General features: G+C 41.2%; 1 protein-coding gene and 2 long non-coding RNA genes across 9 annotated transcripts in view; 1 reads left to right on the top strand and 2 right to left on the bottom strand.

Moving 5' to 3' along the window:
* Positions 1-27,945, top strand: part of CHST8 (carbohydrate sulfotransferase 8) — a 186,719-nt gene that overhangs the window by 93,687 nt on the left and 65,087 nt on the right. The gene's annotated exons all lie outside the window — the stretch shown is intronic.
* Positions 56-4,799, bottom strand: LOC109144242. The gene is made up of 3 exons (XR_005602882.1): positions 4,677-4,799; positions 2,181-2,267; positions 56-756 (listed from the first exon to the last, which is right to left on the bottom strand). It is a non-coding gene; the product is annotated as an uncharacterized LOC109144242 (long non-coding RNA).
* Positions 23,107-27,066, bottom strand: LOC120410585. The gene is made up of 3 exons (XR_005602883.1): positions 26,968-27,066; positions 25,245-25,345; positions 23,107-23,333 (listed from the first exon to the last, which is right to left on the bottom strand). It is a non-coding gene; the product is annotated as an uncharacterized LOC120410585 (long non-coding RNA).

Raw genomic sequence — 27,945 nt, 5'->3', positions numbered from 1 at the left:
AAACAAACAAACAAACCACAAAAACAACCCAAAAAACCCACAAAAACAAAACAAGACCAAAAAAACCCCAAAACACCAACAAAAACCAAACCAAACCAAAACCACCACAGAAAAACAAAGGCAGATTTCATAAAGAAAATCGAGTTTTAAACTTAGCCAAAACAACAAAGGATTTTCATTTCTCAGGAGAATGAAACTTGATGGTAGAAAAAGCTGTTTTTATTAGGTGGGATTGAGGTTCTCCATTCTCTCACTCTGTTTCTCCCCACTGCCCAGCCCAGCAGCTTTCAGTCCTTCCATGGCACCTTAGCCTGGAGCCGCTCTGACAAAGCAGCTCCCTGACAACAGCAAGAGGAGAAGAGAAAGAAAATTCAGAGCAAAGGGAAATTTGACATCAATATTACCTGAGTAAAAGGGGTTTGGTGGCAAGATAATGTTCTGGTATCACAGTGACAGGACATGGCAAGCAGCAAGTGTGTCAAAAGAAAAGGACAGAGAGGAGTTGCTAAAAGAGCGTTCAGGCAACTGGGAGCCACCGAGGAAAATTCATCTCCCAGGACGAAATCTCAAACTTCCAAAGGCATGCAAATTTCCAAAACTAGGCATCTATATTTGTTTCAGTCTCCTGTGAAATTAAGAAACCTATTTACTGATAGAGATAGTTCTTTATATGCACTTTCTATGGTAAGTTAATTATTCATGGCATTTTAAAAGAAGGCAGCGTTGGGGTTTCCTCCATGGGTAACATGGGTGCACCTGGGTAGAAGAAAGAAACAAAAAGTGGCTATGAAGGTCTTTTTCTTAGACCTTTTCTTTCAGACATGAAAGCATTTATGGTAAAACCATCACTAACAAAATCCAGATGATCAAAGAGCTTGCAATAAATCTGAAATGTCCCAAATAAAAACAGATTACTTAAATTGCAAATCCCTGAACACAGTGAAGCGTCTCCAGAGTTCAGTGAATTACCCAACTAAATGGAGGAAATATAATAAAACTGGCCTAAATAGCTATTCAATAACTGCCACCAGTGAACATTCAAAAGGAACTAATTTTTAAAATGTCTTGATTAAAAACAAATATAAAGTATTCCTACAGAGCAATTACAGGATTCTTTATGTCTGACATGCCTTCACTAATGAGGAAAGATACTGAAGTTAATTTTTATGAAAGTTCTTGTCATCTAATATTATTAAACTGGACTGGCTTTCAAAGGGCTCATAAGCAATTTGTTGACACTGAATTAAAAGGTTCATGTACTGAATTACAAGTAGTGTAAAATTTTGGAACAGAGGCACAGAGAATTTTTTTGGCCTCCATAATTGTTTACCATGCAAAATATGTACCTTGTGATACTCATTTGCATATTACCAAATTATACTTGAAAGAATATTGATTCCCCTGTAATAAATGAAATAGCAGGAAACCCACAAGAACTGAACAAGTCCATTTGGTGCGTTGGTAAGAAGGACATTGACATGAGAGTCTGGTGCTTGAGGAACACTTACAAGTCTATGCTTATAACATTCAAAAAAGTTTACTTCTTCCATTTAGCAAACCAGAAAATACCAGATATTTGTTCAAATAAAGGATAATCGCTTTAATAATTATTTTTGTAAATCAGTTTTCTAAAATATTTATTATCAGTAGTATGGGAACTTGCTAGTATGCTGAAATAAAAGAACTGTTCCCAGATTTAGTTCTGAAATACTGACAAAATAAACAAATGAAATGCAAGTAGGTTAGATATTCTCAGCACAGACTGCACCGTAATGACTTAGACATATAAAGAAGCAGTTACACGGTGTGAGAGCCATTTCTGAAATGGTTACTCTCTCCTGTTTCTGAATTTTACATACCATTGATGAAAAGGTTCAACTTCCTTTGTTGGTGAGGTGTCTTTGTTATCCCAGCACCTGGGCAAGCATTTGAGCAGTAGCACATTGCATTTCTTTCCAGGGAAATACCCCTGGGAGATAAGGGCAGCTGACACACTGCATCCCTCAGGAGCACACAGAAAAGAAAATCCAGCAGTGGGGCTGCAATTTGGTTTATTACAGAATCAAGAGATTGCTGCTTTATTTACAAGGATTCAGTGAGAGGTCTTGGCATTGGTCAGATTCTCTCCTGTCCTGCCCCAGAAGCAGCTGATGCAAACAGGTTTGCCATGTGTCACCCACCTGCAAACTGTCCAGCTTTCCTCCCTTGGGATCTTCCCCACACAGACCTTACATTGTGTCCAACCAGGCTCAGGAATACTACAAAAGCTAAAACCAGGACAGTTATGTACAAACCAGGGTTTTGTTATTAAAGCTTTGTGTAGCTGCTAGACCATAAAACAAACATAATGTACACACAGCTTTATCATTTTTCTAAACTGTTTTAAAACCAGCTGGTTTTCCTCAGCTGTATATTGTCATTTTATCCTGCTCTCATCTTGAGAGTACTTTGATTACTTTTTTTGTAATGAATTCTGTGCCCTTGATTAATATTTGAATTTTTTTCCCTATCCAAGTCTTTTTTTTTCCCTCCCCTCCAAAAAAGAGATTTGCAGTGAATTTATTTAAAACTAGGGAAAAAACCAACTGAATGGAATTCTATGAGGTTTTTAATTTTGGCTTTTTTTTAATTTCCCAAGAGGATCAGTTATTAAGCCTTACTACCTTGATATTGTCACTTTAACTTAAGACCTGTAAGCAAAGTGGTTTTAAACAAAAATTGACATGGTCAGCAAACACATGTAACTGAAATGAAAACAGTCTCTGAAAAGCACTTTTTGTGGAAGGAGCAGTTTCAGACAGTGGGGGCCAGGACATGGTGCTGTGAAGGTGCCGGTAAATAGGGGGGATCTCTGTTACATTCATTTGTATCCCACTGCTCCTGGGGGGAAAATTCGGACACTAAAGGCCTGGCGTGCAAGCCTCTTTCAAAAATGAAAACAGTGGTTTTCAAATAAGATGATTAAAAAGCAAAGCCAGCTCTTAGCACTGAATAACTTGATTTGACATGAAAAATCTGCAGTGCACTGCAAAGCATCCACACAGCAGCACTGCCCAGTATCCAAACCACAGCACTGTCATACAAACATCTGTATAAACATCTGTCCACCTGCTGAAGAGAGTCCAGAGGAGGCACCAGCATGATCAGAGGGATGGAGCAGCTCTGCTCGGAGGAAAGGCTGCCAGAGCTGGCATTGTTCAGCCTGCAGAGGAGAAGCTTTGGGGTGAGCTCAGTGTGGCCTTGCAGGGCCTGAAGGAGCTGCAGGAAAGCTGGAGAGAGACAATTGCCAAGGGCTGGAGGGACAGGACACAGGGAATGGCTTCCCAGTGCCAGAGGGCAGGGCTGGATGGGATCTTGGGCAGGAATTGTTCCCTGGGAGGGTGGGCAGGCCCTGGCACAGGGTGCCCAGAGCAGCTGGGGCTGCCCCTGGATCCCTGGCAGTGCCCAAGGCCAGGCTGGACATTGGGGCTGGGAGCAGCCTGGGACAGTGGAAGGTGTCCCTGCCATGGCAGGGGTGGCACTGGATGGGCTTTAAGGTCCCTTCCCAGGTCTTTCTGTGATTCTGTGACTCTATGATCTGGGTACCTGTTTTGTAAAGATGTTGGGAAGGAGAGTCATAATCAGGTGATGACTTGATAGGCAATAAAAATGGTGCAGGAGAGACAGAGAACTGATTAAATAAAAAGGTGTCAGATGCAGCACTGAGGGTATGAGAGAATAAGGAGTTTAAACGTTTGGATAAGCATTTTAACTCTCCCCACACACACTTCTCTATCAAAACAGTGTGACTCCCCACAATTTAGCCTACAGATCGACCTCAAAGCAAATTGGCTCACAGCGCACTAAAAAGGAAATGGAAATTACTTTCTTCCCTGCTCTAGAAATGATAAAATTTACCCATAATGTGAATCATTTGACTGATTCTAAATCTCTTAGCCAGACACTTCTACTGATAGGATAAGAATAAACATTCTTATTTAAGGAATGATTTTATAACCTGTTATCAAAACTACAGGTTTTTTTTAAGTAAACAGCACTCTGAAAGACACATAATGGTACAAAATGTACTAGTCTGGCAAGCACTGTGGTTTGTTAAGGTAGGAGAGACCAAGGTAGGTGAGAGTGCTGGGAAGGTCAAACTGAACAGCATTGGCTACCGGGGAGTGACCGCAGGGTGCAGCCAAGTGATGCTCCTTGGGCAAGTTCCTGTGCTCCCCCTGCCCTCCTGCACTGCAGCCCTACAGAACCAACACCTGGATGGGCACAGCTCCAGAAATACGGACGGGGGGAAACAAGCTTCTTGGATACCACAGAAAATGCAAAGGACTGTAGCTCAGATTGAAAACTCTAGGCCATCGCCAGCCCTGCTCTGCTCCGAGTTTCCTGCAAGCCAACCCTCAGCTGAAATCAGTACCCCAAAGAAAACATAGCCCCAGGAGTGACAAACCACACAGCCACTGTGTTCACCTGAGAACAAAACCTTGTGTGTAGGGTCTATTTAGCAAGTCAGATGTGATTTGGACTCCAAACATATGTGGATGTCTCATTCTTCATTTTACAGTAAGAGGAAGATGGGAGAAGAGACAGCAGGGGCCAGGGGCTGTGGGCTGGGTCCATTTGTGCACAGACACAGAGCACCTGAGAATTTACAGCCTAAACCAACAAGGCAGACTAACCTTATGTCCAAGGAGCTGAGTTTGTCCTCATTCTGTACAGGGCAACTGGGCCATGAGAAAGTGTGATCACTTGTTCCTTCCACCAAGGAGTGGGCTCAGAGCTGTGAAAGGAAGTCAAATCTACTAAATCCTTCACTTCAAATTTTATCTGCAGAAGTTTCTTTCCAAACCCCTTGGGTAACAAAGGTGTTTTTCCCTACATTACTAGTTTTTCTTTACACTAGAGAATTTCCAAACAATGAAGTGTCTCAATTAGAGCTAAAATTTTAACCTAAGTAAAGTATTTCCCGGGGCATTATGCCAAACCTGAGTGCCAGCAGCACCTGTGGCTCTCACCCAGGGTACTCCCATCAACCACCCTGCAGCTCTTCATAGTGTGGGAAAGCTCTGGAGAGCCACAAGGGAGATGAAAACAGAGAGCCTTTGGGCAGGATTTTGGAAGCTAGAAAAGCAGTGCAAAAGTTGCTAATGCTCCAAGCACAAGATCCCTCGGAACGGTGCCCATGTGCCTGGCCCTACCCAACAAGGCCCAAGTGCCAACATCTGCTCTCCCCACAGCTGCACAGCCCAGAGGAGTGGAAGAATTTGACCCCAGGTAGAGCTCCTGACCCTTGACAAAAATATAAAAGCAAGATGTGAAAACTAACAGGAATGCATTTTCCATGCTGACAGTGCCAATTTGTGTGTGGTAAATCTAAAGGCACACAACATGCTTCTGCAAAGGAATTGGGGAGTGGGGTTAAAAGGCCATAAATACGAGTCTTTTCCCCTACACTCTGAAAAGCTGAGCTGATTTTGAAAGCATTCCACGTATAATTTCTCTACTATTTCTAAAATAATTTTTATTCTTTCCCAAGATGCTGCATGATCATACACTGGCCAAGTTTTGAAACTTAATCTGAAAAATGCTTGAGTCTGCACTAGATATATTTTTCAAAGAAAAAAATCTTAAACCTGCCAAGATTTGTAACACTGCAGGATGAAAAACTCCTGGGTATTTAAAAAAATAAATGATTGTATACTTGATAGCCCTAAAGAATCAGCTTCTACTGCAAAGCAAACTGAAGCCAGAGGAAAGACTTCTGCTGGCTTTCATGGGCTTTATGCCAGATTTTGTATGTCTGCAGCACTTGATGCCAAGTTATGGATGGAACAGAAATCATTAACCAGCGTTACATCATTTTGTTGGCTGTATTTTGTGTTTAATTTTAACATGGTCTCTGGCATTATATTTCCCATTTAAGAGCAGTGTGTTCTTACCTTTCTTCCACAGATTATTTCAAAGAGCAGTCAACTAATTGTTGTATTACTGGCACTGACTTTACCAATTCAGACTTCTTTAGGAACGGCTGGTTTTAATTTCAAGTAGAATACAAATTAGGATAGATATTGGACTACAGAAAGCTCCAAGGCTTTCACAATGGTCATGAAAGGTGCCAGGTTGATAAAACTGGGAAGTGATCTTTTGTACTCTGCATAAAAGATGCAGCTGAGAAAGCAAATTTCAACACCTTCCCATGCCATAAAGCACCTGCCACTCAAACCAGCCACTCCACAGGTGGGGGAGGGGAGCAGCTTAAGTCTCTTCTGCACTATCAAAACTGCATCCCCTGTCACAATGACTATTCCTTGTTTGCAAAACAAAACAAAAAATATTAGACTTCCATCCTCCTTGCATTACTTTAAATCGGTGCCCACTTAGAAACATTTTGAGAAACAATGACAAAGCAGCTGGGATTCACATCTCCCAGAAATACTCACGTAATGAGAAGATCTTCATTTGGGCATACACAGTCCATTTTGAATGCCATGACTCTTTTTACTATAGCGTTGATAAATTAACTCAGAGGCATTACAAATTTGATTTGGGGAGAAATTAATTTACACCTTCTGAGGCAATTTATGTTGCTCAGTTTTTATCTAGGTGAAAACTACACAAATACTTATTTGAAGGAGGGAGCCTGATCTCTCTTATGTGACCAATGGCTGTGAGGGCATGTCAGACTACAGCAGGTACCCTCAGCAGATGGCAAGTCACTGACAGCTTTAGATGTTCTAAATTAAATGAATCAAGATACCACTTGTTCCAAGTGAGTGGGTGTTTAATCACATTTGCCCTTTCTGCCATTGAGAGAGGATGTTGATTTTGGTAATAAAAAACATGAGAATTGTGCAGAAGATGGAAATGTGTTTTAAATTCAGAACAAAAGGTCAATTTTCCACTCATAATCAACTCCTCCATTCTCCTATCAAACCACATTTGAAATAAAAGAATTTTTGAAGGTAGAAAAAGCTGAATGTAAATAAGTTGTTATAAGGCTGTGTGCAACTGATCCTTGCTGTTACTCCAAAATACACCACAGATAATCATCTCTGATCTTAAACCTTTAGGCTTGCCAATCCTTTTGCCAAAATTCACATGAAAACGTGAATCATTTATTTCCATGTTAAATTCTCACATGAAAGATCATGGCACTGATTTCTACACATCTATTTCCTTAATCTCATGTTAATTACAGATATTTGAACATTATTCCTTCATATTTTAGCTTGCATAAAGGCCTTCATGGGCAGAATATTAACTCCAAGTCTGAATAAGCAGTTATAAATCCAAAATGAAAAATTAATTATTTCCTTTTTCATATGTGTTCACATACATGGAAAACTGAGCCATCTTCCTAGAAGTCTTTGGGCTGATTTAGGGCCTTGAACACTCATCAAAGGGATCAGCTGCATGATCAGTAGCATTAGGAGCACAGCAGACCAGTCACTGTTACGCAGAGTTCTCTTAACTGGGTTTTCCTCAAGGAAAGCAATTCTGTTTAATGATATAAATTGACAATAGCTGCTACTTGAGCACAACAGGAATATCAAATATTCTGCTTAATGGCAACATTTGGTCAGTATTGAGAAGCAAAGTGGTTTTACCGGGTGTGGTTTAGGCATGAAACACTCATCTCTTGTCTTTTATCAAATAAGCTATCCAAAAGAATAAAAAATACTAGAAAAAAAAATTAGATGCAGTGAGTATTTTATAACTTTGATTGATATTTCATTTTGCCTTTTTAGACTTATCTACCATGAATTTTTCCTACCACATGTGAACATTCTTCATTCAAAGCTCTACAGAATAAATTACTTTTCCTTTAAGGGAGATAATGGCATCCACCGTGGTGTCCCAATTAAGAGAATTCTCACATACTAATTTTATGCTATCTAATTAAGGCTCATTTATGGCTCTAGGAGGCTGGCCTGGACTTGTGGTGAATAGCAAAGACTTTGAACCTCCAAGGCTGGAGATGTTCACCCTGCTAGGTCGTAAGAAGCCTTAAGATCTCCCCAGCGCACCGCTGCCAGAGCAGCTGTGCTGTGGGTAGGGCAGATGCAGGACAGATGTGCAGCCCCCTCCTGAGAGTGTCCTACAGCACCTGCCACACACTCAGCCTCCCTGGCTCTCAGGCTGAGCCCAGCTCAGCAATGCTGGCACTGGCAGCCAGGCCTTTCTGACAGGCCCAGCCCTGGGCACCTGGAGTAAAGCCTTTGAGACGGGGTCTAGAGGGAGGTGAAATAACCTCTTACAAAGACTGAGTACCTGGGGATACAAAGGCTCACCCTTTGTCAGGGATACTTTCTAGGAACTAACCATTTTGTGATAAAAGACCATAAACAAATGCAGCATACTCAGGAAAAAGAGAAAACCCAAGTACCCTGTTTGCTGTCACTTTAGCGTAATGGCCTTAACACTCTGCACATTGCTGAGGTACTGCCCCAAAGAGTCCATCTGCTTTGTGTTAAGAATAGTAACAGGTATTTATTATATGTCTGTGTTGGAGACAAGGACAGACGCTGAGCTAAACCTTCCAAGGACTTCACTGGTTTGGAAATGTGTCCCAGGGTGCCAGATAACTGCAGCCAGCACTGCCCTTGGCAGAACAGAAGGTAATGTTTTCAAAAGGATGAACTGTTCCTGAACAAACTCTCCGATGTATTAAGGCACAAGCACTGATTCAAAGTCAGCCACAAATTCAGCCTCAAACTCTTTTCACCAAGTGGACAAATTTATGGGAGCCAGTACAGAGTATCACTGACCACAGTCTGGGGTTCTCCTCATGGAAGCAGCAGCAGGGAGTGTTATTGCTAGAGGACACGTGCACACAAATGCTGAGGGTATAGAAGTGTACAGACACACAGGCTTCTGCCATATTTGGTGCTAGGGAGCCACAGAACAGAGCACCCACCCCCACAGGGCTGTTAACCTTCCCAGCATCAGCAAACACATTTACTCGTCTGTGCCATGCTAAGGAGAGTCCCCAGAGGTGAGATCACCTATTTCCCCAGCCCTCTGCAGGTCCACAGCTCTCCATGTGCCTCTGCAGCTGCCACCAGAGTCATCATTACTGAATGTCTGACCAGCCTCCTGCTCCCACAAAACTCATTACCTCCTCTGGACAATCATTTCAGCAAAGAGCAGAAAATACTATAGGACTAGAAAAAGAAAAATGAAAGCTGGTAGACTTACAAAGATTAGATGGGTTTGTTAGACTGGGAACAAAATCAGGTTTCTTGTTAGGAAAGGAAGAAAGAAGAGGCACATTTCCAACCTTTATTTTAGCCCCTTCTGGAAAGGCTGTAATGGGTTTGGAGGAAAATGCTCTCCTCAACAAGTTTTCTACTGCTTCAGTTGAAATTCCACTGGGTAGTCTGGAAGCATGCTACAGAGACCTGATACATTAATGTTTATTTTATGTTATAAATAAATAATATTATGAAATAAGAGCAAAATGCAAACTTAAATATCTGTGTTTACAGTGCACATATAAGAATTCGTGGGCAGAAATGGAGAAGCTGTCAAAGCACACCAACACAGATGCAATTGTCTTGCTGTGACACTTTCTGCATTTTTCAAGCATGATGGCAGGGAAGGAAAGGCAGCCCAGGGAGAGAAAACACACCAGCTATTACAGCTACATTTCCAATAAGAATTAAATACAATAAAAACTTAAGTATCCTGGAACAGTGAATCTTCTCTTTCTCCACTTGGTATAACATTGAAATGAGCCCAAACTGCATCATGTAATTATAAACCTTGGATCTGCTGCAAGAGATCCAGAGGGTAGCTTGCCTTCCAACACCCTTGTTACCCAGGAATATGTTTTTGTTAGTGCTGACTCTAAGTCTCTACTTAGAAAAAAAATGTAATTCCACTACTAAGAGATGGCCCATGACTCTGTTGTTGTTGCTGTGCTGTGTTATACTGTGAATCCAAAGGAAGGTTCATACCTCGTAATATTTCCCTTCCTTCTTCCTTGAATACATGGAAAGCCTACTGAAAATACCTAAATCAGCTGCCTAAAGAGAGACAAAATGAGCCCTCACAAAAAACCAGCAATAAAACTCACCACAACTCTGTTGGTATCTTATGTCTTTGAGAGCAGCACAGCACCGAAATATCCAGAGGCAAAGAAGCAATACAACTCCAGTCTATAAATAACCAATATAGATTTTCCTCCGAATCTCCATGCCTATGCTGAAACTTTTGTGTTCTAGATATTTTCTTTTAAGATTTTAAACCTGCTGGCACAGACCTTTCCTTGGTGCCCCATGGACTGCTAAAGGCATGACCTCCAATGATTCTTTGTAAGAAGATACAGCTGAAGGTGAGGATGTAATTTGGTGAGGGCAGTCAGTAACTGCAGTTTTTGCTTGCCTTTGCTGCAGAAGAATTTACATGTTACAAAATAACTGACTGGATTCTCAAAAACATCTTATTGACTTTCAAGTCAAGGGTGCTTGTGGTCTTAAACTACTAAAGTGCTTTCAGAAATCCAACACTAGTCTGTAAATCAGATTTGTTCTGTTCAGTTTGCCCAAGAGGCAGCACTTTCAAATCTTCTTCCAAGTCCCAGAATCAGCAGTCACCTCAAGTAGCTCCTTTCTTAGAGACAGAAATGAAAACTGTCTGAATCAACAAACCTGTAATACTCAGAACGTCTGAGACTTCTGTTTCAGGTATGACATATGACTACTTTAAATGTTCTTGCTAAAAATAAAAATTCGAAAAAAATCTTTATGAAATAGAGAAACAAATTGCTGAGTTTCAGTTCAAAGCTTTCCCTTGCCAAGAGAAAAACCATAATTAAATAGGAGAGAGAGTAATATTCCCATCCTTGCTATGAACCTTAATGATTCTGTGATTCTGTAATGACCACTGTGCCAAGGACAGCATGATGTAACAATCTATGCAAAGGCTGTCCCCCCTGCCCTCTTGGTCTCCAGACATTTGAAGCAAAACTGCTCTTACTCATCTCAGAGGTCAGGAATCTACAGGAGCTGTGCCAGGAGCACATCAAATTTCAGTCTGTGTGTTAAAAAATGCCAGTATTTTCCATGAACGTCCAAGGAGGACAAAGTACAGTCAGAACTCATTCAAAGCTTTGAACTTCTGTAGCATCAAAAGTAACAGAGAAATAATACAAAGAACTGCAATTCTTACTAGCTTTTGTCAGTCACAAATACTGGACATGAAATGTAATTGGCAGGATGAGAGAATTTCAGATAAATTCAGCGATTGCCAAGAAAGACAACTAAATAAATGCCAAATAAGTGCCTACTGCAGCACTCTTACCCTCTGTTCCCAGGGTGTTTCCTGAGACTGCCATCCCTCTTGCACAAAGCTCTTCTTACCAAAGCATGTCTGGTTTAGTCATGTGTAGCTATTGGAAAACATAAGTGCAAAATCCCTTAAAAGAATCAGGCATCAAAATGCCTTTTTAAAGTTGGGCCAAAACATATAAAATGAAGTCTTCTATCAGAATTCCTACTGCTTCTAGAAAAGATAGGAATTACATTCACTACGTGAATTACAGGATTATAAATGGAAACTGATAACTGCAATTATATATGAGACAAAACAAGCTTGAAAACTCATAGGGATATTATATGAGGCTTTCTTTGCATTTCCTTCCCTCCTTTTCCTTGTAATGAAGAAGCTGTTCCTGGCAGATGGAATTAACCACGAGCTGCTTTGAATGCTTCTAGTCTGTCACTTGGCTTTACACTCAAGAGCTGACGCTGAGAGTAAGTCCCTTCTAATAAACCCACAACATATTTTCTGAGTACTCTGCTCTCTAATCACAACCATGGGCACTTCCCAAATGAAGTCTGACAGGCCTTAGCATGGCACTGGCACTTTAAATACCAGCTGAACAAAGTCTCTCTATTGCATGTGAACTTTAGGGAGGGAAGAACTTCGGTTTTCTTCAGTTACAATTTGTGAACATCTAGAATGATTGGCATGCTTCTCAACTCTAGTCTGCCCTCACAAGGCCCCATCTGCAGAGCTGGGTCCGGGTCTGGGGCCTGCAGCACAACACAGACATGGACCCGTTGGATCAGGTCCAGAGGAGGCCACCAAGATCATCAAAGGGCTGGAGCACCTTTGCTATGGAGCCAGGCTGGGAGAGCTGGGGTGGTCCAGCCTGGAGAAAAGAAGACTCCAGTACTTTCCAGTACTTACAAAGGGGGCTTAGAAAAAGAGGGAGAGAGAGTTTTTTAATGGCAGACAGTGATAGGACCAAGGGGAATGTTTTTAAACTAAAAGGGTGGAGATTTATATTAGCTGTATGGAAGAAATTCTTTACTCTGAGGGTGGGGAGGCCCTGGCACAGATTGCCAGAGAAGTTGTGGCTGCCACATCCCCAGAAGTGTTCAAGGCCAGGTTGGATGGGACCCTGCCTATGGGAGGGGGATTGGAACTAGAGGAACACTTCTGCTTTATTGCATATTGTCTTCTCAGGAAGGTTAATTAAAATGAACACTGTTAACTGCATCACACAGGAAATACCTGGAAGAAGTAGAAATAGATCTGGAAGTCCTGAGTCTTGAAACCTGCTGCTCCTCCTTTTTGGTTATTTGCATTCAATTCCCATTGCATCATTTAACTTGGTATAAAATAACTAAGCCACGCTGTGTTGAGTTATTCAGGTGTTGAGAAGGGCATGAGATGTTCTTGTGGTGGACCTAAATCCCTGCATGACAACTTAGACACAGCCTGAACCTGCAGTGTCAGAGTCTCTGTTGCTGTACCAAACACACTTCCAGAGGAATGGATGAGCCAGGCAGGATCCTGGAGCCAGGCAGCCCTAAGGCTGACACTGCAATTTTCAGCAGCTGTCACTGGCACAGAACATTTTCCCTTTGTTATGAAACTTGCTTTAAAACATGGGTCACAATTTATATCTGAAATAAGTCAACAGTGTAACTGTGCACTGTTCCACTGGAGGGACAGACTGCTGTGTGTGCCTGCCTGTGGATGTCATCAAAATGCTGTGGCTCACGTGATGGCATTTCCTCCTACCCTGATAGCTCCATGCTCTGATGGAAAACTGACATAAAACTTATGTTCATCATAAATCCTCAAACACTAGTTTATTATTATTATGCTAGGGAAATGTTCCCACTTACCGAGGGCCATCCAAGGATGGATACTGTGTGAGTCTTCCTGACAGTAACCAATAAAAACGTTCACAGCTATGGCTGCAGAGATAAATCTGCACAATAGGCATGGCAGCTGCTAAATGAGAAGCGTCCTGTGTTGGCCACAAACTACTTGAAGAAAAGAAGGTGAGCAGGGATAAGCCCACTAAAGACACAGCAGTGATACAACCAGAACCGCACACAGAGAAGTTCTAACCCAAAACTTGGCTTGCCACGTGTCTGCTGGGCTCCCTTCCCACATATATCTGACAAGCTCCCTGTCCTAGCATGTACAAGGAAATCGCTTATCAATTATATTTAATCTTAAAACAGTATTAGGAAATATCATGTACTGAGCCTGCAGCAAAGAGGTGAGATCACCTGAAAATTCCTCAGTATAAAATGACATTTCTGGAGGTAACATAGTGCAGTGTCACCTATTTCAAGCTTCATGGTACAGAATATAAAAAATTGGAGACTATGGTCATTGACTAAGATTGGAAGGGGCTTAAGCCCTTTACAGATCTGTGAACTGTTGTCCTAAGTTTTTAGACGTTTGCATTCAAAATATGTTTTATCCTTTAAAATGAAAAAAACAACCAACCAACCAACCAAACAAACAAAAATTAAATAACAAGTATTTCCCCAGGCAGCAAAACTAAGGTAGGGTGGAGTCTCTGGTGACTAATAGGGTGCAAATACTGTTTGAAGGTTTTCTTGTGGCTTGTGGTGTTGATAATGTGTTGTTAGAGCACTTGTGAAGCTGAAAAAAAACCATCATCCGAAGCTGGCAGCAGTGGTGGATGCACAATCCCTAGAAAAATAGTTCATAACTTTGGATAGCAACTGCAGCTCCAAAATCCAAAATAAAATTAAACTCCCCGTCTTATATTTCTTTAGAAATGGTCCATTTCTTTTGTTTGCTTTTACCAAAGCAAACATCTTGAGAGCTGTCCGTGGGCAGCTGCCACACTCCGCTCACCTTCAAAGACTTCCAGTTTCTTATGACACAAGCAAGCAATGCTGGGTGCAAACAGAAGTTTCCCAGAGATAATCTTGCTAAACAAGAGAACTCCTAACTTCACTCTTCTTTCCTTGCATCCTGCCAGTCACAGCATAGAGGGCAATGCCCTCGGTGCTGCAGCTACCACGCTGTGGGCACTCCCATTAAATCCAGCCGGGTGTTCAGCAAAGCAGAATGTTGTTCTGAACTGAGGGCACTGCATCCTCATTACTCAGGAAGAAGTCAGCCTGAGCTCAGAAGACATTAACTGCATTACTTGAGTTTGTTCCACAGATTTGAGATTTCAGAAAGGCATCTGTGAGGTATCTCATTTCATCACATCTATTTTTCAGTCTGAATATTTGAACACATTAATAAAATATGTGGAACAGACACTGTCAAATTTATCAGCACTCAGGAAAATAAATAAAATTCACTAATGTGTTTCATTTTGACTATTTCACACACCTTTCACCTCGTATATTCATCGACCTTTCAACAGCTGCAGGGATCTACAGGCTCTGGAAGCAGTCCCACTGGTACCAAAGATGCAGTTTATACTGCAAGTGTTTTAACACTCTGACCTCTACTTGAAGAAATTTATGTGCATCCACACCTACCTAAATATTGGAGGTGTCATGGTGAACATGAGGCTGGAAGAGAATTATTTGTTTTCTCTTATAACTATTTTCTTTTCTCTGAAGTTAACATTAACGTTAACATTAACAATCCAGACACCTTCCTGTTAATCATTAAATTTTCGTGAAATTTTACTGCCACTGAACAAGCCTGGAGATTTTCAGACTTGCTAGCAGACTGCACCTGAGCAGGGGAGGCCTGCCCACACAGCATCAGCCTGGACTGCTGTCTGTAAGACTGGGGTTTCTTTTGCTCATTTGGTGACCAGGAATATAAATGCATGGTCTATCACCCCAGCTAATGAAATTTCACAACATCAAAGGTCTCTTGCAATTCATGAAAAAAAGACCTGCAAGTTTGCCTAAGCTATTGTCCTCAAAATTCTGGGCTGTTCTTTGCAGCAATTTTTTTTCCAAAACAAGTGTTAAAAGAGCAAAGTGGTGGGTTTTTACAGCCCTTTCCTTGCAGCAAACAGAGACAGGAACTCAGAGTCCATATTATCTCTGGCAAAGGGCACAGAAATAGCCAAGGTCCTTCACAATGAGTAGAACCAGAGCACAGAGAGCTCTGTCAGCAGCACTTCACCAGGGACACTCCAGCAACACAGCAGAGACTGGCACAAGCTGCCCCCACAGGAGTCTGCTCAGGGTTTTCCACAGCTTCAATGACATTTTTGCCAACATAAATCCAAACATGTTGTATTAATTGCCATTCCATTAGGACTTTTAATAGCTTCTGAGTGGATAATAAAGAGAAGAGAAAAGTATTCATATAATGGGAAATTAACTCCAGAAAATCTTGTAATATGGTCATTGCTAACCATGTGACCACCTTTCTGTGATAGATTTTTCAACCAAATGCAAAGCAAACATGAATGCTGTGCTTGTTTGGAGCCTTTCTAGAGTACCACAGGTACCCTAAGATAACAGAATAAAATTAATTTACTAGAATTTTCAGCCACTTAAGGCTCTCCTGAAATGAAAAGGAAAAGGAACAGGAAAGAATTACAGATGCAGGTGCTTTTCAGACTGCAATGCCCAATTCTATCCTTTTAGTTTTGGTGCCTTTCAAGTCAAGCCTTTACCTTTTTCTGAAGGTGTGATAGGCAGCCACTTTGATCCCTACCTGCTTGCGACATTCCTTTGTGCATTTGCAGTATTGTTCTCTATTACAAATACGGGCGAAATTGTAGCTTAAAAATAAATGAACATTGTGCAGCATGGGGAGCTGATGTCAAAGTAGACTGAATAGGTTTTTATTTAATACTGAAGTCTGTGCTTCCTAAAGCTCCTAGCTCAAAGCATGGTAATTCAATGGCAAATTAACACAAAGTAGCCTCATGTAGTAACTTTGAAAATTAGCATTAATACACCCTCTACCACACAGAAAAAAGAAATATCTTGCTGTAATATATGAGATTTTTCCAGCTCTGATACCCTGGTGATAAATAAAAAAATCCTCACATACACACCCACCAAGCAGTATCACAGCTCAGGCATGGCACACATGAGCCTGAACGAAATAAATACCTCTGGCAGGAGGTAGGCTTCAGAAGAAAAAGGAACAGGACTGACCCAGAGCGGAGTAACTCAGAGCACTGTTCAACAAGAAGGAAAGGTATTGGTAATTCAGCCATGTAAACCCACAAAGAGGAGTGTGGCACAGGTGCAGCAATCTGATCAGGGTATCCAGGCTCAGGAAACCCTTCAATGGATGCCCTGGTTGAGAGAACACAGAGGAGTCTGGAGCTCAAGAGAGTCAAAAAACTAACTTAGCAGGAGAAAAAGCCACCAAGGGAAAACCATATCTTCCACCTCTAGAGATGATCGACAGTGGTTCTGCAGTATGATATTAATATAATTTAATATAATTTACCCTCCTGCAAAGACACTGCAATCTGGTCTCCTTTCACACCCTTTATGTATGTCTGCTCACAGAATCCAAGAACTCTTACCAAGCCCTTGGTTTCTGATCTCAAAGAAAATTCCTGATTTGGAATATAGTCTTTTCCACAGCTCCAGTTTGAAACTATCTTTTCCATCCAGCCCCATTTGGGAGCCAGCCCAGTGGATCCAGCAAGCACTTCTGCCAGACGGGCGTCTCCTGCCCATCGCACAGTGGATCCCAGCCTTCCATGCCTGCTGCTCCTCCAGCACTTCCAAAAGACTTGCAATCACAGCATAAAGTTATGTTTGACCCCAAAAGTTCAAAAATAGCCAGGTTGTGCTTCTAATTCTAAATGTGATTTTGCAGCCTCCAGTGTTTGCAGCACCTCACTGCTCTCACACCACCCACAAGCTTCGGCGCTTGTCTGCTCCTTCCACACACATCATTAATCCACAGAATGTGCAGGGTTAAGCCAGGACTGATCTCTGAAGAGCATTAGTAGTAATTGCCAGTTGATAATATCCCTTTTAACAGGATCTGTGGAACCTTCTCTTTAACTGGTTTCCTACAATCCTTGCATTGATTGGTTTGGATTTTCAAAAAGGAGAAACTACACCTGCAGGTATCACACTATCAGCAAATAGCTGCTTATCTCTCCTGTTTCTATTAACTGACTGGCAGTCTTGTTAACTGACTGTAAAATTACAGGAGATAGAATTAAAAACATTATCTTACTCCTTATTTGTTTGTAAATTCTGCAAAACCATTTTGTTGCTCATAATTTTGAAGATGGATGCTCTTGACAGTGCTGCCACTAACTTGGCCAACTCTATTTCTAATTTAAAGTTATTCTGGAATCTCTAATCCCTTATTTGAAATTTCCATTACTGGGGCCTCTAATCACAATTGCTTTGGCAAGAAACATGTTTACACAGCTCTAGCCTCTTAGTGCCAGCCTAGTCAGACACTCCATCAGAAATACTTGCCTTCAGGACAGGAGCTGCCTTTGCACACACACAGATGTGCACTCACCCACAGTCTAACCATTATTAGTTATAGTGTCCCTTGAACCAGTGGCTTTTTCCTGACAATATTAAAAAATTTGCATTTTTTTGACAGTTACGAGACATTAAATGTAAAGTCATAATATTTTGTTGTTCTTTTTTCTTTTTCACCTGGCACATTCTTTTTGACGAGTAAAAGAAAAAACAAATAGATCTCTAATACACCATATAAACAGCTTGAACTCCATCCTTCAAAGCAGAAATACCAGTATGTAACTCATTTATTGAATACTTGAGTGCTTGGTGCAGTTTTGGACACCACAATATAAAAAAGGCATTAAGTTATTAGAGAATATCCAAAGGAGGCCACAAGGATGGGGAAGGGTCTGGAGGGAAAGTCTTATAAGGAGCAGCTGAGGGCACTTGGTGTGTTCAGCCTGGAGAAGAGGAGACTGAGGTCAGACCCCACTGAGCTCTTCAATATTCACCCAAGGGGCAGTGCAGGGGCAAGGACCAATCTCTGCTCCGGGCCAGGGACAGCACCCAGGGAGCAGCTGCAGCTGAGCCAGGGCAGGCTTGGGCTGGAGATCAGGGAGAGGTTCTGCTTCCCCCAGAGGGTGCTGGGCACTGCCCAGGCTCCCCAGGGAATGGGCACGGCCCGAGGCTGCCAGAGCTGCAGGAGCGTTTGGACAGCGCTGCCAGGGATGCCCAGGGTGGGATTTTGGGGTGTCTGGGCAGGGCCAGGGGCTGGAATTTGATGATCTTGGTGGGTCACTTCCAACCCGGCATATTCTGTGATTCTGTGTGTTATGGTGTGATTTAGCCACTTCTAAAAGTATCTCCTGTAGATATCTCACTTTTTTTCCTTTCTTCACACCCCCGGGCCTTCCACTCGGGCTGTTCATCCATTCATTACCACCTTCTCTCCAGGATCACAGACTCAGCTTAATATAAAAGGCATTACATCTTTTCTGAACTGCTCCATGCACTTATTTTTAAAACTGTTGATTAATTCCAACTCTTATGCTGGAAATAATAGAAAACATCCTTCTTGAACAAGATGACAAATATATAAGTTATAACAAACTAATTATCTGTAATGTCATGCTTGCTCTTTCCATGAAACCACTCTACAGAATCTCAAATTTTCTTGGATTAACAGGTCACATCACACTGCTCCAGGTAAGGGCAATTTTACAGGATTGTGTCAGTCTTTGTTTAAAGGAGCTTTTGCTCACAGCTGCTTCACCTTACTCTTAAAACCCAAAATACACAGCCTTGATTTTTCTTTGGCCTGTTTCCTTCTTTGGCATAATTTTCAAATCATTTCACTGCAGAACTTCTGGTCAGAACTACTTTTAGCATCCATAGGAGTTCTGCAGGGGCAAGAGTAGTGTCAAATCTTTTAATCCTAACACTGGTACTCTCACCATCAGACATCCAAGATATAAAATATTCATGCACATAGATAATACTGTTAAAATGTTTATTGCAAACATCACATCTATCTTATGCCTGCCCTCTTCTCCAGCAACACAGCATTGACAGTTGGCTTAATAATTCATGCTCAAGCTCTGTTCCACTCATTGGTTCTTTCTGCCAGAACACTCAGGTACCTGTAGAGTACACACTGAATATTCTCCTTCAGCCTGTGTCACATTTAATAAAGGCCTTAAAGCTAAATCTTGGGAATAACCTATCCTTTAATAAATACATGGCTTGCATGACAAACACTGCCGTGATTTTTAAAAATGCTCTCTAGAAAGAGCTAAATATTTACTGTTAATGCTCCATCAGATCTGTGTAAGGTAATGGTGTCATTTTCATCCTGAAGATGAGAATCAATACTTTCAGTATGTTGTTTTATTCAGCTGGCAAAGTTACCAGAAAATGTTGTAACATAATCAGGGTGGAAAAGAGTGAGCTTAAGATTGTAGTCCATGCACAGAGACATTATAAGGGAGTGTTTCTGCCCCTGCATGAAGGGCTTTCATTGGATTACTGAAGGTTTGGGCTGGGGGAGTGTCAAAACCAAAAAGACAGACACAGCTTAGTTCAACATGAGAACACATTTTTCCAGGGAACAGTCAAGATCTGGATGATGCAGAGCAGAGTATATACACTGGAACAGACTCCATCACGTGAGGTTTTTTAGTTAAGTACATTTTCAAATGATTGATCTACTACATTATGTACTTCAAACCTCCATAATACAGCACACTGGCTGTATATTACTGTAACCATGCTGAAGGTTAAAAAAAGGGAAGGAAAGATGCTAGAAAATTTGTTTTCCTTTTTAAACAAAACATTTCTTCACACTGAAAGGGAGATACATCATGTGGCAAGCACACATAAGCAATTAATTTGCTAAGAAGATTTATACTTCCCATCTAAATATATTTCTAGATGGGGAGTAGAGAGAAAGGTCAATATCCATTAGGCAAAATGAAGGGGGGAGAATTCATCTGATTAGAACATTAGCATATCTATATGATAGGAATCTTGAACCTTATTGCATTCCCAACCCCAAGTTCTTAGGGGTACAAGTCATCCCTGTCAGACATAAAACTGCAGCAATCAAAATTGCAGAGAGTCACTGGCAGGAAGGAAATTACACCAGCTTTGAGAAATAGGATAGCTTTAGCATAAGTCTTTTCTAAAACTTTGTAATACACTATTGTAATGCATCATAAATTCCAGGGGCTGTTAAATATATTGCCTGGGAAGAAGATTGTAAAAACACACAACTAAAGTACAGTTGGTTTACGAAAGCTTCATAAGTTACTGCTCTTCATCTCAGTCTCTGCAACTGGTGCAGGCTTTTAGCCTGCCCTGGTGAACTGTAAACTCAATAAGGATTCTTGCAGTAAATAAATTTCAATTCACCACTGCCATGACACAGAGTTTGTCCAAAGGCAGTGGCAGCAGCTCAGCTGAAAATGGCACCGTAGGAAAACACCACAACCTAATCACATGGAACTGCCAGCTCACTTCCTGAGGGGGGGTTTTGCTATGAGGCAAAGGCAAAAATATTTCAAATCCTCCTGGTATTAGACAGAATTTTATAAAAAATATCTTCCCTTACCCAAATCCATCTTCTACTTTATATCTAGTTGGTATCAACAGACTTAGGTGAAAACACAGGATGTAATGGGTATATACAAATTCTGATCATAAAACCTTGGTATTATATTATCTCAATATTCCTTTGTTTCAGGATGGTAAATTTACTGTTGCTAAAGGAAGCTGGATGTACATCATAGTATTTTCACAAAGTATTCAGAAACATATTCAGTCTCAACCTTTATTATCTTACATCTCTGCAGTGAGCAAACTCACCCACAGACTTGTGAATTCTGCTTCTCCATAAGAGACTGGGCATCCTAACAATCCTCACATGCAGAAAAAAATGGTATTAATTTCTTTATCCGCATTTCTCCAGATTTCAGAATCAACCAACAAAACAAACAAAAACTTCCATCTAACTAAATCGCTCCATAAATCCAACCACACAATTGCCTTAATTTAGAAATAAAAAAATAACTGCATTGCAGTTTATGATCACAGATACAGAGATTAAAATGAACTCAATAAATAAACAAGCTGTGGTTTGCTACATACTGCAAACCAGATTCATCGTCTGCTTAAGGTATTACCAGGGATATTGTCTATCAAAAACTGGATAAACTATCAGCAAAGGGGAAGTTATCCATCTTGCAGCTTACAGAAGAAACCAGTAACAGAAAAGCACTGCCTTGGCTGACACTGGTTAAGGACACTGCCAAGATAATAAAGTGCATTAGAGAAACTGGGCTGATGATACTGGAAATAAAGCAGAGGGGTGGGAGGGCAATGGGCACGGACATTGAGTCACAAATTCAGTGTGAAATTAAATCCAGGGAACTGAAATTTAAATGCAGAATTACTTTCATTTAGTGATCTACTTGCTTTGTTCCCGGTTCCCACTCAGAGCTCATCCTGCAAAGAGCCCCCAGACTGCACAGCCTTGCAGGAGGCTGTGAACAGAGGCTGGGCAGGAGCCCTCCATGGGCACTCCAAAAATCAAGGCTTGTTTTAAGGACATGGGACAAAAGAGGTTGCTCAGCAGAAACCCAACTCGAGATTTCCTGGATTCTCCAGGAACAGGAAGGTGAAAGCAATGCAATGGCAGCTGTTCATCCAGCCTAAACAGTTCAACAGTAGGGCTCTGCCACCCACAGGGATTCAACTCCTATTCCATCACTGAGTGTGAGACACTTTCTTTGCTGTTTGTTATTTTAATGTGTATACAGAGCTTGAGCAAATAGAAAAATCCCCTCTGCAAAAAGTTGGATGTACTTCAGAGTGTGCCTGGAGGGACTGGAACCTTTCCTGCTGACTGGCAGAGTGCGACGCTTCCGTAGCACCTTGTCCAGCTCAGAGGTCCATGCCTGGATCCAGGTTCAACTTTATCCCCACTGAGTTCTGTGCTACTTCAAAGCAGCTCTTACAGATCAAATTATTGCAAAATACCAGAGTAAGTTTCCTTCCTGCATAAAAAATAAGTCCTATTTAATTTACCTGTCCTTTACATAATTGGTAACATTTTTCTTCAGCAATTAAATTTGTATTTTAATTATTTCTTCAAATATTAGAAGCTGGACATCCTCTGCAAGCTAGAGATTTTTATTTAAAATATTTGCTAGAACTGGGACAAAGCCAGAAAAAACATTTCCTCTAACATTAAAGACTTCAACTCAAAGGTCTTCAAAATCTTCTCTATTTTTTTTTCTTTGTCATTTATGAATCATCTTTCAAAAACACAGTCACATGGATACTTCAAATTTCTGATAATTACAGTTCAAGTATCACATTACAGCTATGCACAAGTATAACCATGGAGCCAAATTTTGCCTTTAGTTTGTAAAGGACTTTGGTTCTCACCAGCATTGGTCTAGAAAGCAGCAGTCCCAAGTGACCTCATTTCCATAGTGAATTTCCATCTTGTTTGGTGGGATTTTACATATATAACAGAGTCTGCCCCATTACCTAAAGTTATTCTCTTGAAGTAAATCTCTCTCTCCATAATTTACAAATTATGTCAGAGCACAAAGAATAGTTCATTCAATTGGGAATTACAGCAAGCCATCATCACTAAAGGTGATTAATATCCTAAATGCAAAAAATTGAATGCTTTTATACAGCCCCAGTGTTAATAAAAGACTGTCAGTCAAAATGGGGGTCACAACAATTATGAAAAAATAAAACATGCTTTAAAATATTTATTTCAGCATTTGTTGATATATAACAACTCCGTAGAATAATAACTGCAAGAGCAGGAACCTGCTATTGTGGCTGGAAATTTAATCATTTAAGTACTGCCAACTTCATAACTTATTGATCATGTAGAACATCTCCATAGCACACAGGACAGAGCCTCCCACTGGCTCCTGAATGTCAGGGAGCAAAAAAAGCTGTGACAGAAAACAAGAACATTCTCTAACTGATCCTGAGCAAAAATGCACTTTTGGGGAGCTTCCTTTGCTCCCCCCCAGTGCTCCAGTACCGTGGCTAAAAGGGGATCTTGTGCTCGTGGATCTTTCCAAACACATGAGACACACCCAGGATTTAAGATTCTTGTTTAAATCACTGATCAGGCACTCTGAAGATCTGGAGAGAGAAGAGAAATTTATCTGAAATTTATCTATGGAGGAAAATTCAAAGATTCAGCTTTTTTCTTCTTAATGTAGAAAAGAGAACAGGAGAGGACAGAAAATGAATTGTCTTAATGTAAAACACTTACTAAGAGGGAGCTTGATGAATGATTTTCTGTGTCTGCTGGGGAGATGACAAGACAAAATTGGCCTAATTTTTAGTGAAAAGGACTTAGATTGGGATAAATTCTACACATCAAAAGGCAATTATAACAGAGCAGGCAGCTAACAGAGGTTGTGCAAACCCTGTCATTCTTTATAGGCACAGGTTAGGTAAGACATCTGTCGGGCAGAGTGCAGGTATAACCTCCTCCTCTCAAGAGCTGCTGCTCCTAAACGTTTTAAGCCTAGAAAAACTTTTTATACACACTGGATTTCAGCTTGCCTCAAGGCCTGCCATGTGATCCTTTATAAAGCATGATTAAATAAAGACATTATCAGAGGGGTGACCTTATGGACTGGCTCCCTGGGCTTTGCAGGCCTTTTCTTGCAATCCTCATGTACTGGGGAAGAAGGAAAAAAAATAAAAGGAAAAAGGTAAGCTACTCCAGCTTTTAAAATAGCATCTGATGAATTCTGCTGATGTCTTTGGCTTCCTCCCGTTTATCCACAGTCTGGGGGGGTTCTGCCTGTACCTGTGGGTAGAGCACAGCCTCCCCCAGTTCTGGCACTCTCTGGAACAGTGACTGTGGAAGGGCTCCAGGCTCTCAATGCTCTCACTCTTCACACCTCCAGGAGAGGGGAGGGAATGTGTAAGACAGGAGTCTGTACTTTCTTCACGACATGCAAAACCTCAGGTCCTCTGATTATCCTATTAATACACCCCTAACTACTTTTAAATGTGCATCTGCTTTCCTGACCCTGAGTTTCCCTGGATTCCCTTTGGAACAGGCAGGAGCTCCCCTCAGTGACAGCCAACATTTGCTCCAAGTCCCTCTTTCTGTCCAGCTCAGCCACATTAGAATAAGGTACTTAGCTCTGTCAGGAGAAAGAAATGCCATGGAGAAAAGGAATCCGCGGGATTCCCTTGCTGTTAATGAGTGGATGAGCATTTAATCGTTCTAAGGCAATTTAAACTGTCTGGTTGTTCTTCAAAAGCTTAACTCCTAATATTCCTTCTTAACTGAATACCACAGAAAGAATAGTACTCTGTCACACCTCCTGGTGTCCCAATATCAGACTTCGTGGGGCCATTGATGAGTCACAGCACAACAGGAATTTCTTTGTTCGCCTGTAACTGGTGGAATTTAAAAATACCTTCAGGGATTGGATTAAGTGCATGTGAAATGTGGTGCTAAACAACCTGGCAATGTACAGGAGCCTTGGAGGTACACAAGTCAGTCCAAACTGAAAGGAAAGGAACAGTTAAATTTCTTTGGCATCCACGGATTTAAAAAGCAAAATAAAATAAAAGCAAAACCAAAAAACCCAAACGAAAATCCAAAATACCACAACTTCCATCCATACTTGAAGCTTCTATCCAGCTAGAAATTCAAGGTTAAATGGACAAGCAACAAGTTGTCTTGATATTCAAGGGTAGATATAAAAAAAAAGTACTTAAGTAGCAGCCCTGTGGGTAGTGACATACAGAGGAATGTAAAGTGATGTCATGCAGTGATAGTAAAATATTTTTAAGTCATATTTTTAGTTTAGTTGCTATGCTCTACATATACTGCTAAAACTGCATAAAAAGGGATTGCAGTTTTTCTTCCATAGATGAAAATGATTTAAATTTACTTTACTCTCTATCCATTGTCTGAAGAAGGCCGTGGTTATGAGGCACAGATAAGAAAGCTCATTTAGAACTATTTGTAAGAACTGGGATTTGCACTTGTGTGTTTGGTAACAATTACAGCTACATACTTACCCTGCCACACATAATCTATCATCTGATTATTACTGTCCACCCACTGAATTTGAGCGATGCCAAATGCCTCTCATTACCAGGGACTCTGGGACTGGGAGGCTCTGTAAAAGCAGGAGACAGCACTATCATAAATAGTATCAACAATAGGAGGTTATTTGATAGGTCTTGCTCCCAACCCCAGTATCTCTTACGAATTGCTTTCATTAAGTGTCTCAGAATCCTGAGGTTATTTAGAAATTTGTAACTGTCGAATTAGACTTTGTGACAGAGCAGCCTTGGTACATCCACACTGGAGCACCAGGCGAGGAAAGCACTGCAGGGAGGGGACACATGCCAGTCACCCACTGCAGAGCAGAGGAACATCTGCACTTTTGCTCTCCTTGGCACTCTCTGCTTCTCCATGAGGAGCCTTCCAGACCAGCCCTGGCCCCAGACCATGTCCATGATCTCCTGCACAGTTCTCATCGACATGTGCAGCATGCAGGAAGCAGGAAAACTTTGTACAAATCACCTGTGCTGCGAGGGCCAGGGAAGGAGTGGGGTTAACCTGGGAGAGAGTAACTGCTGAGCCCAGAGGCAGCTAAAGCAAGCACTAAGGAACAGCAGTGCAGGGATTCTGTTCACTCAGACCTGAGCAAGTTGCTTTGTGTCAGTGACTGGTGGTTTCTGTCTCCACTCACTGTGCCATGGAGTTTGGCCACCAGCATCTCAACAATGGCTGAGGTTTTTAGCCCAAATGGAGACTCTAAGCCCAGCTCTTCTGACAGGGGACAGCTCAGGTCCATGCCAAGAGCTCCTGGAGCTGCAGCTGACCACCAGGGAGCTGTCACAAATATTCTGGGAGGCACATCAGTCAGTTTGGAACAAGGTTTCCAAACCCTACCACCACTGCCAGACTTCTAAATGCTCTTCATTTAGAGGATAAAGCAGAAGAAGTAGAAATTGATCAGAAACCAAGTAGAAAACACAAACTAGGGCCACACTGAATTCTGGTGATCAGCACTTCTTTTCCCTTACTTTATCAGACTGCTCCCCCATCTCGGAGCAGTCCCCATGGCTTCCCTCCAGTGTTCTGGTTTGCAGCCTCCACCCCTCTGCCCTGTGAATTCTCATGATCAGACCCAACAGGCAATCACTGATCCCCCATTCTTTCCCTGATGCTCAGCACTCATTCCTTGTTAAGCCAAGGTATGATCTTACATATTGAAGGACTCTAAGTAAAGCAGCCTTTAACAACTGGGTATTTGAGATAGCAGTCCTGCATAGAGGTGAAAAAATAACAGGATAAGAAAAAGCAATGATATTGCACATTCAAAACAGAGTGCACAGACTGACAGAGATGTGTATCAAACAGTGTCCATGAGCTGTGCATCTCCTAAAGCATTGCAAGTATCCTCTTTAAAAAAATGAGCTATGAACAGGAAAATTAACAAATATACTGAGAACAGCTCTTCAAAACATTTCTTGTAAGCCAAGTCTATTTTAAGTATATCTAGCATTGCCATAACAAATAGCACACACAGATGCACAACTGAAATTCTGCTGTCCTTATGCAAGAAGTATTTTTACACACAGCCAGAATACAAACCCAACACTCACAGAGGATGGCCTATACTTCAGCATGCCCTGGGTTCTCCTCTAATCTAGAGACATTCTAGAGAAAAGAAGATGTAGCCCAGAGACCCTTTCTCAATACAGGAGGAAGATAACAGTTCTTACTCACCCAATTTTACGAAATTACAGTTAGCACTAACTGTGCCATTTAAGCCATTTTTGAGTTCAGCAGGAGTCAAGAGATGCCAACACCTTCTGAGCAGCAGAGTAAGGGTCAAATGCTTACTGCTGTCAAGGGAGTTGGATTAGGAGCTATCTGCATATTTCTGTATCATTTATTAAAGCTCCTTTTTGTTGCTATTTTAAACATACCCACAAGTGCCAGTCTGGGGAAACAACTGAAGTCTTAGGAATCTTTCATTCTATTTGCTTCTAAATATCTAGAAAAATCCAGGGGATAGGAAAAAACACTGCCAATCTTTTCCTTCTCTAGGTGGCTCTGTCTTCACCCCTTGAACATCTGAATCAGTATTTTCCTGAAGCAGAAATCTGGTTTTGGATCAATCTTTCTTAGGTTTATCTGGGTTGCTTCTTAGTAACATACAATCTCCCAAATCCAGTGGACTAATTTCTCTTTTGTCTGTTGCTTTTGTCAAGGATTCAGGTTATGGTTCAGCATTTAACTCACTCCTGGATAATTCTTTGCTGTCATCTTCAGTGACAAGTGGGTGCAGTTTTCATAATCACAAGTAAAAACTGTAGCTCAGAAAATAGATGTGTGACTTCAAACCTTCACAAGGAACATCTTGACATTTAAATCCAATTACCCTTTCTCCTTCCTGATGAAAATATGATACCAACTAGAGGAAAATTCTCCTAGACAAATATATCATATTTTCCACCTCCTATAAATTTTTTGGCACCACTTCTGGTATTACACATTGCATTCTTTATCAGTCATTTTACAAAATAAAGGGTTAGAAAATGTGTAGTAATTGATAGGTGATGCCAAGAAGTCTATAAAAAAATTATTTGGAAAGTCTTCATAGATCTTCTCCCCAGCTGAAATCATTAATTGCAAAACTGGAATGAACTCCAAGGTAAGACTGCTCTTTGTAATAAATTAAACTGTCAATCACTCAAAGTA

This window comes from Corvus cornix, chromosome 11 (assembly GCF_000738735.6).
Source record: "Corvus cornix cornix isolate S_Up_H32 chromosome 11, ASM73873v5, whole genome shotgun sequence".
In the NCBI taxonomy this organism is placed as follows: Eukaryota; Metazoa; Chordata; class Aves; order Passeriformes; family Corvidae; genus Corvus; species Corvus cornix.
This window is presented reverse-complemented; position numbering and strand designations above follow the sequence as displayed.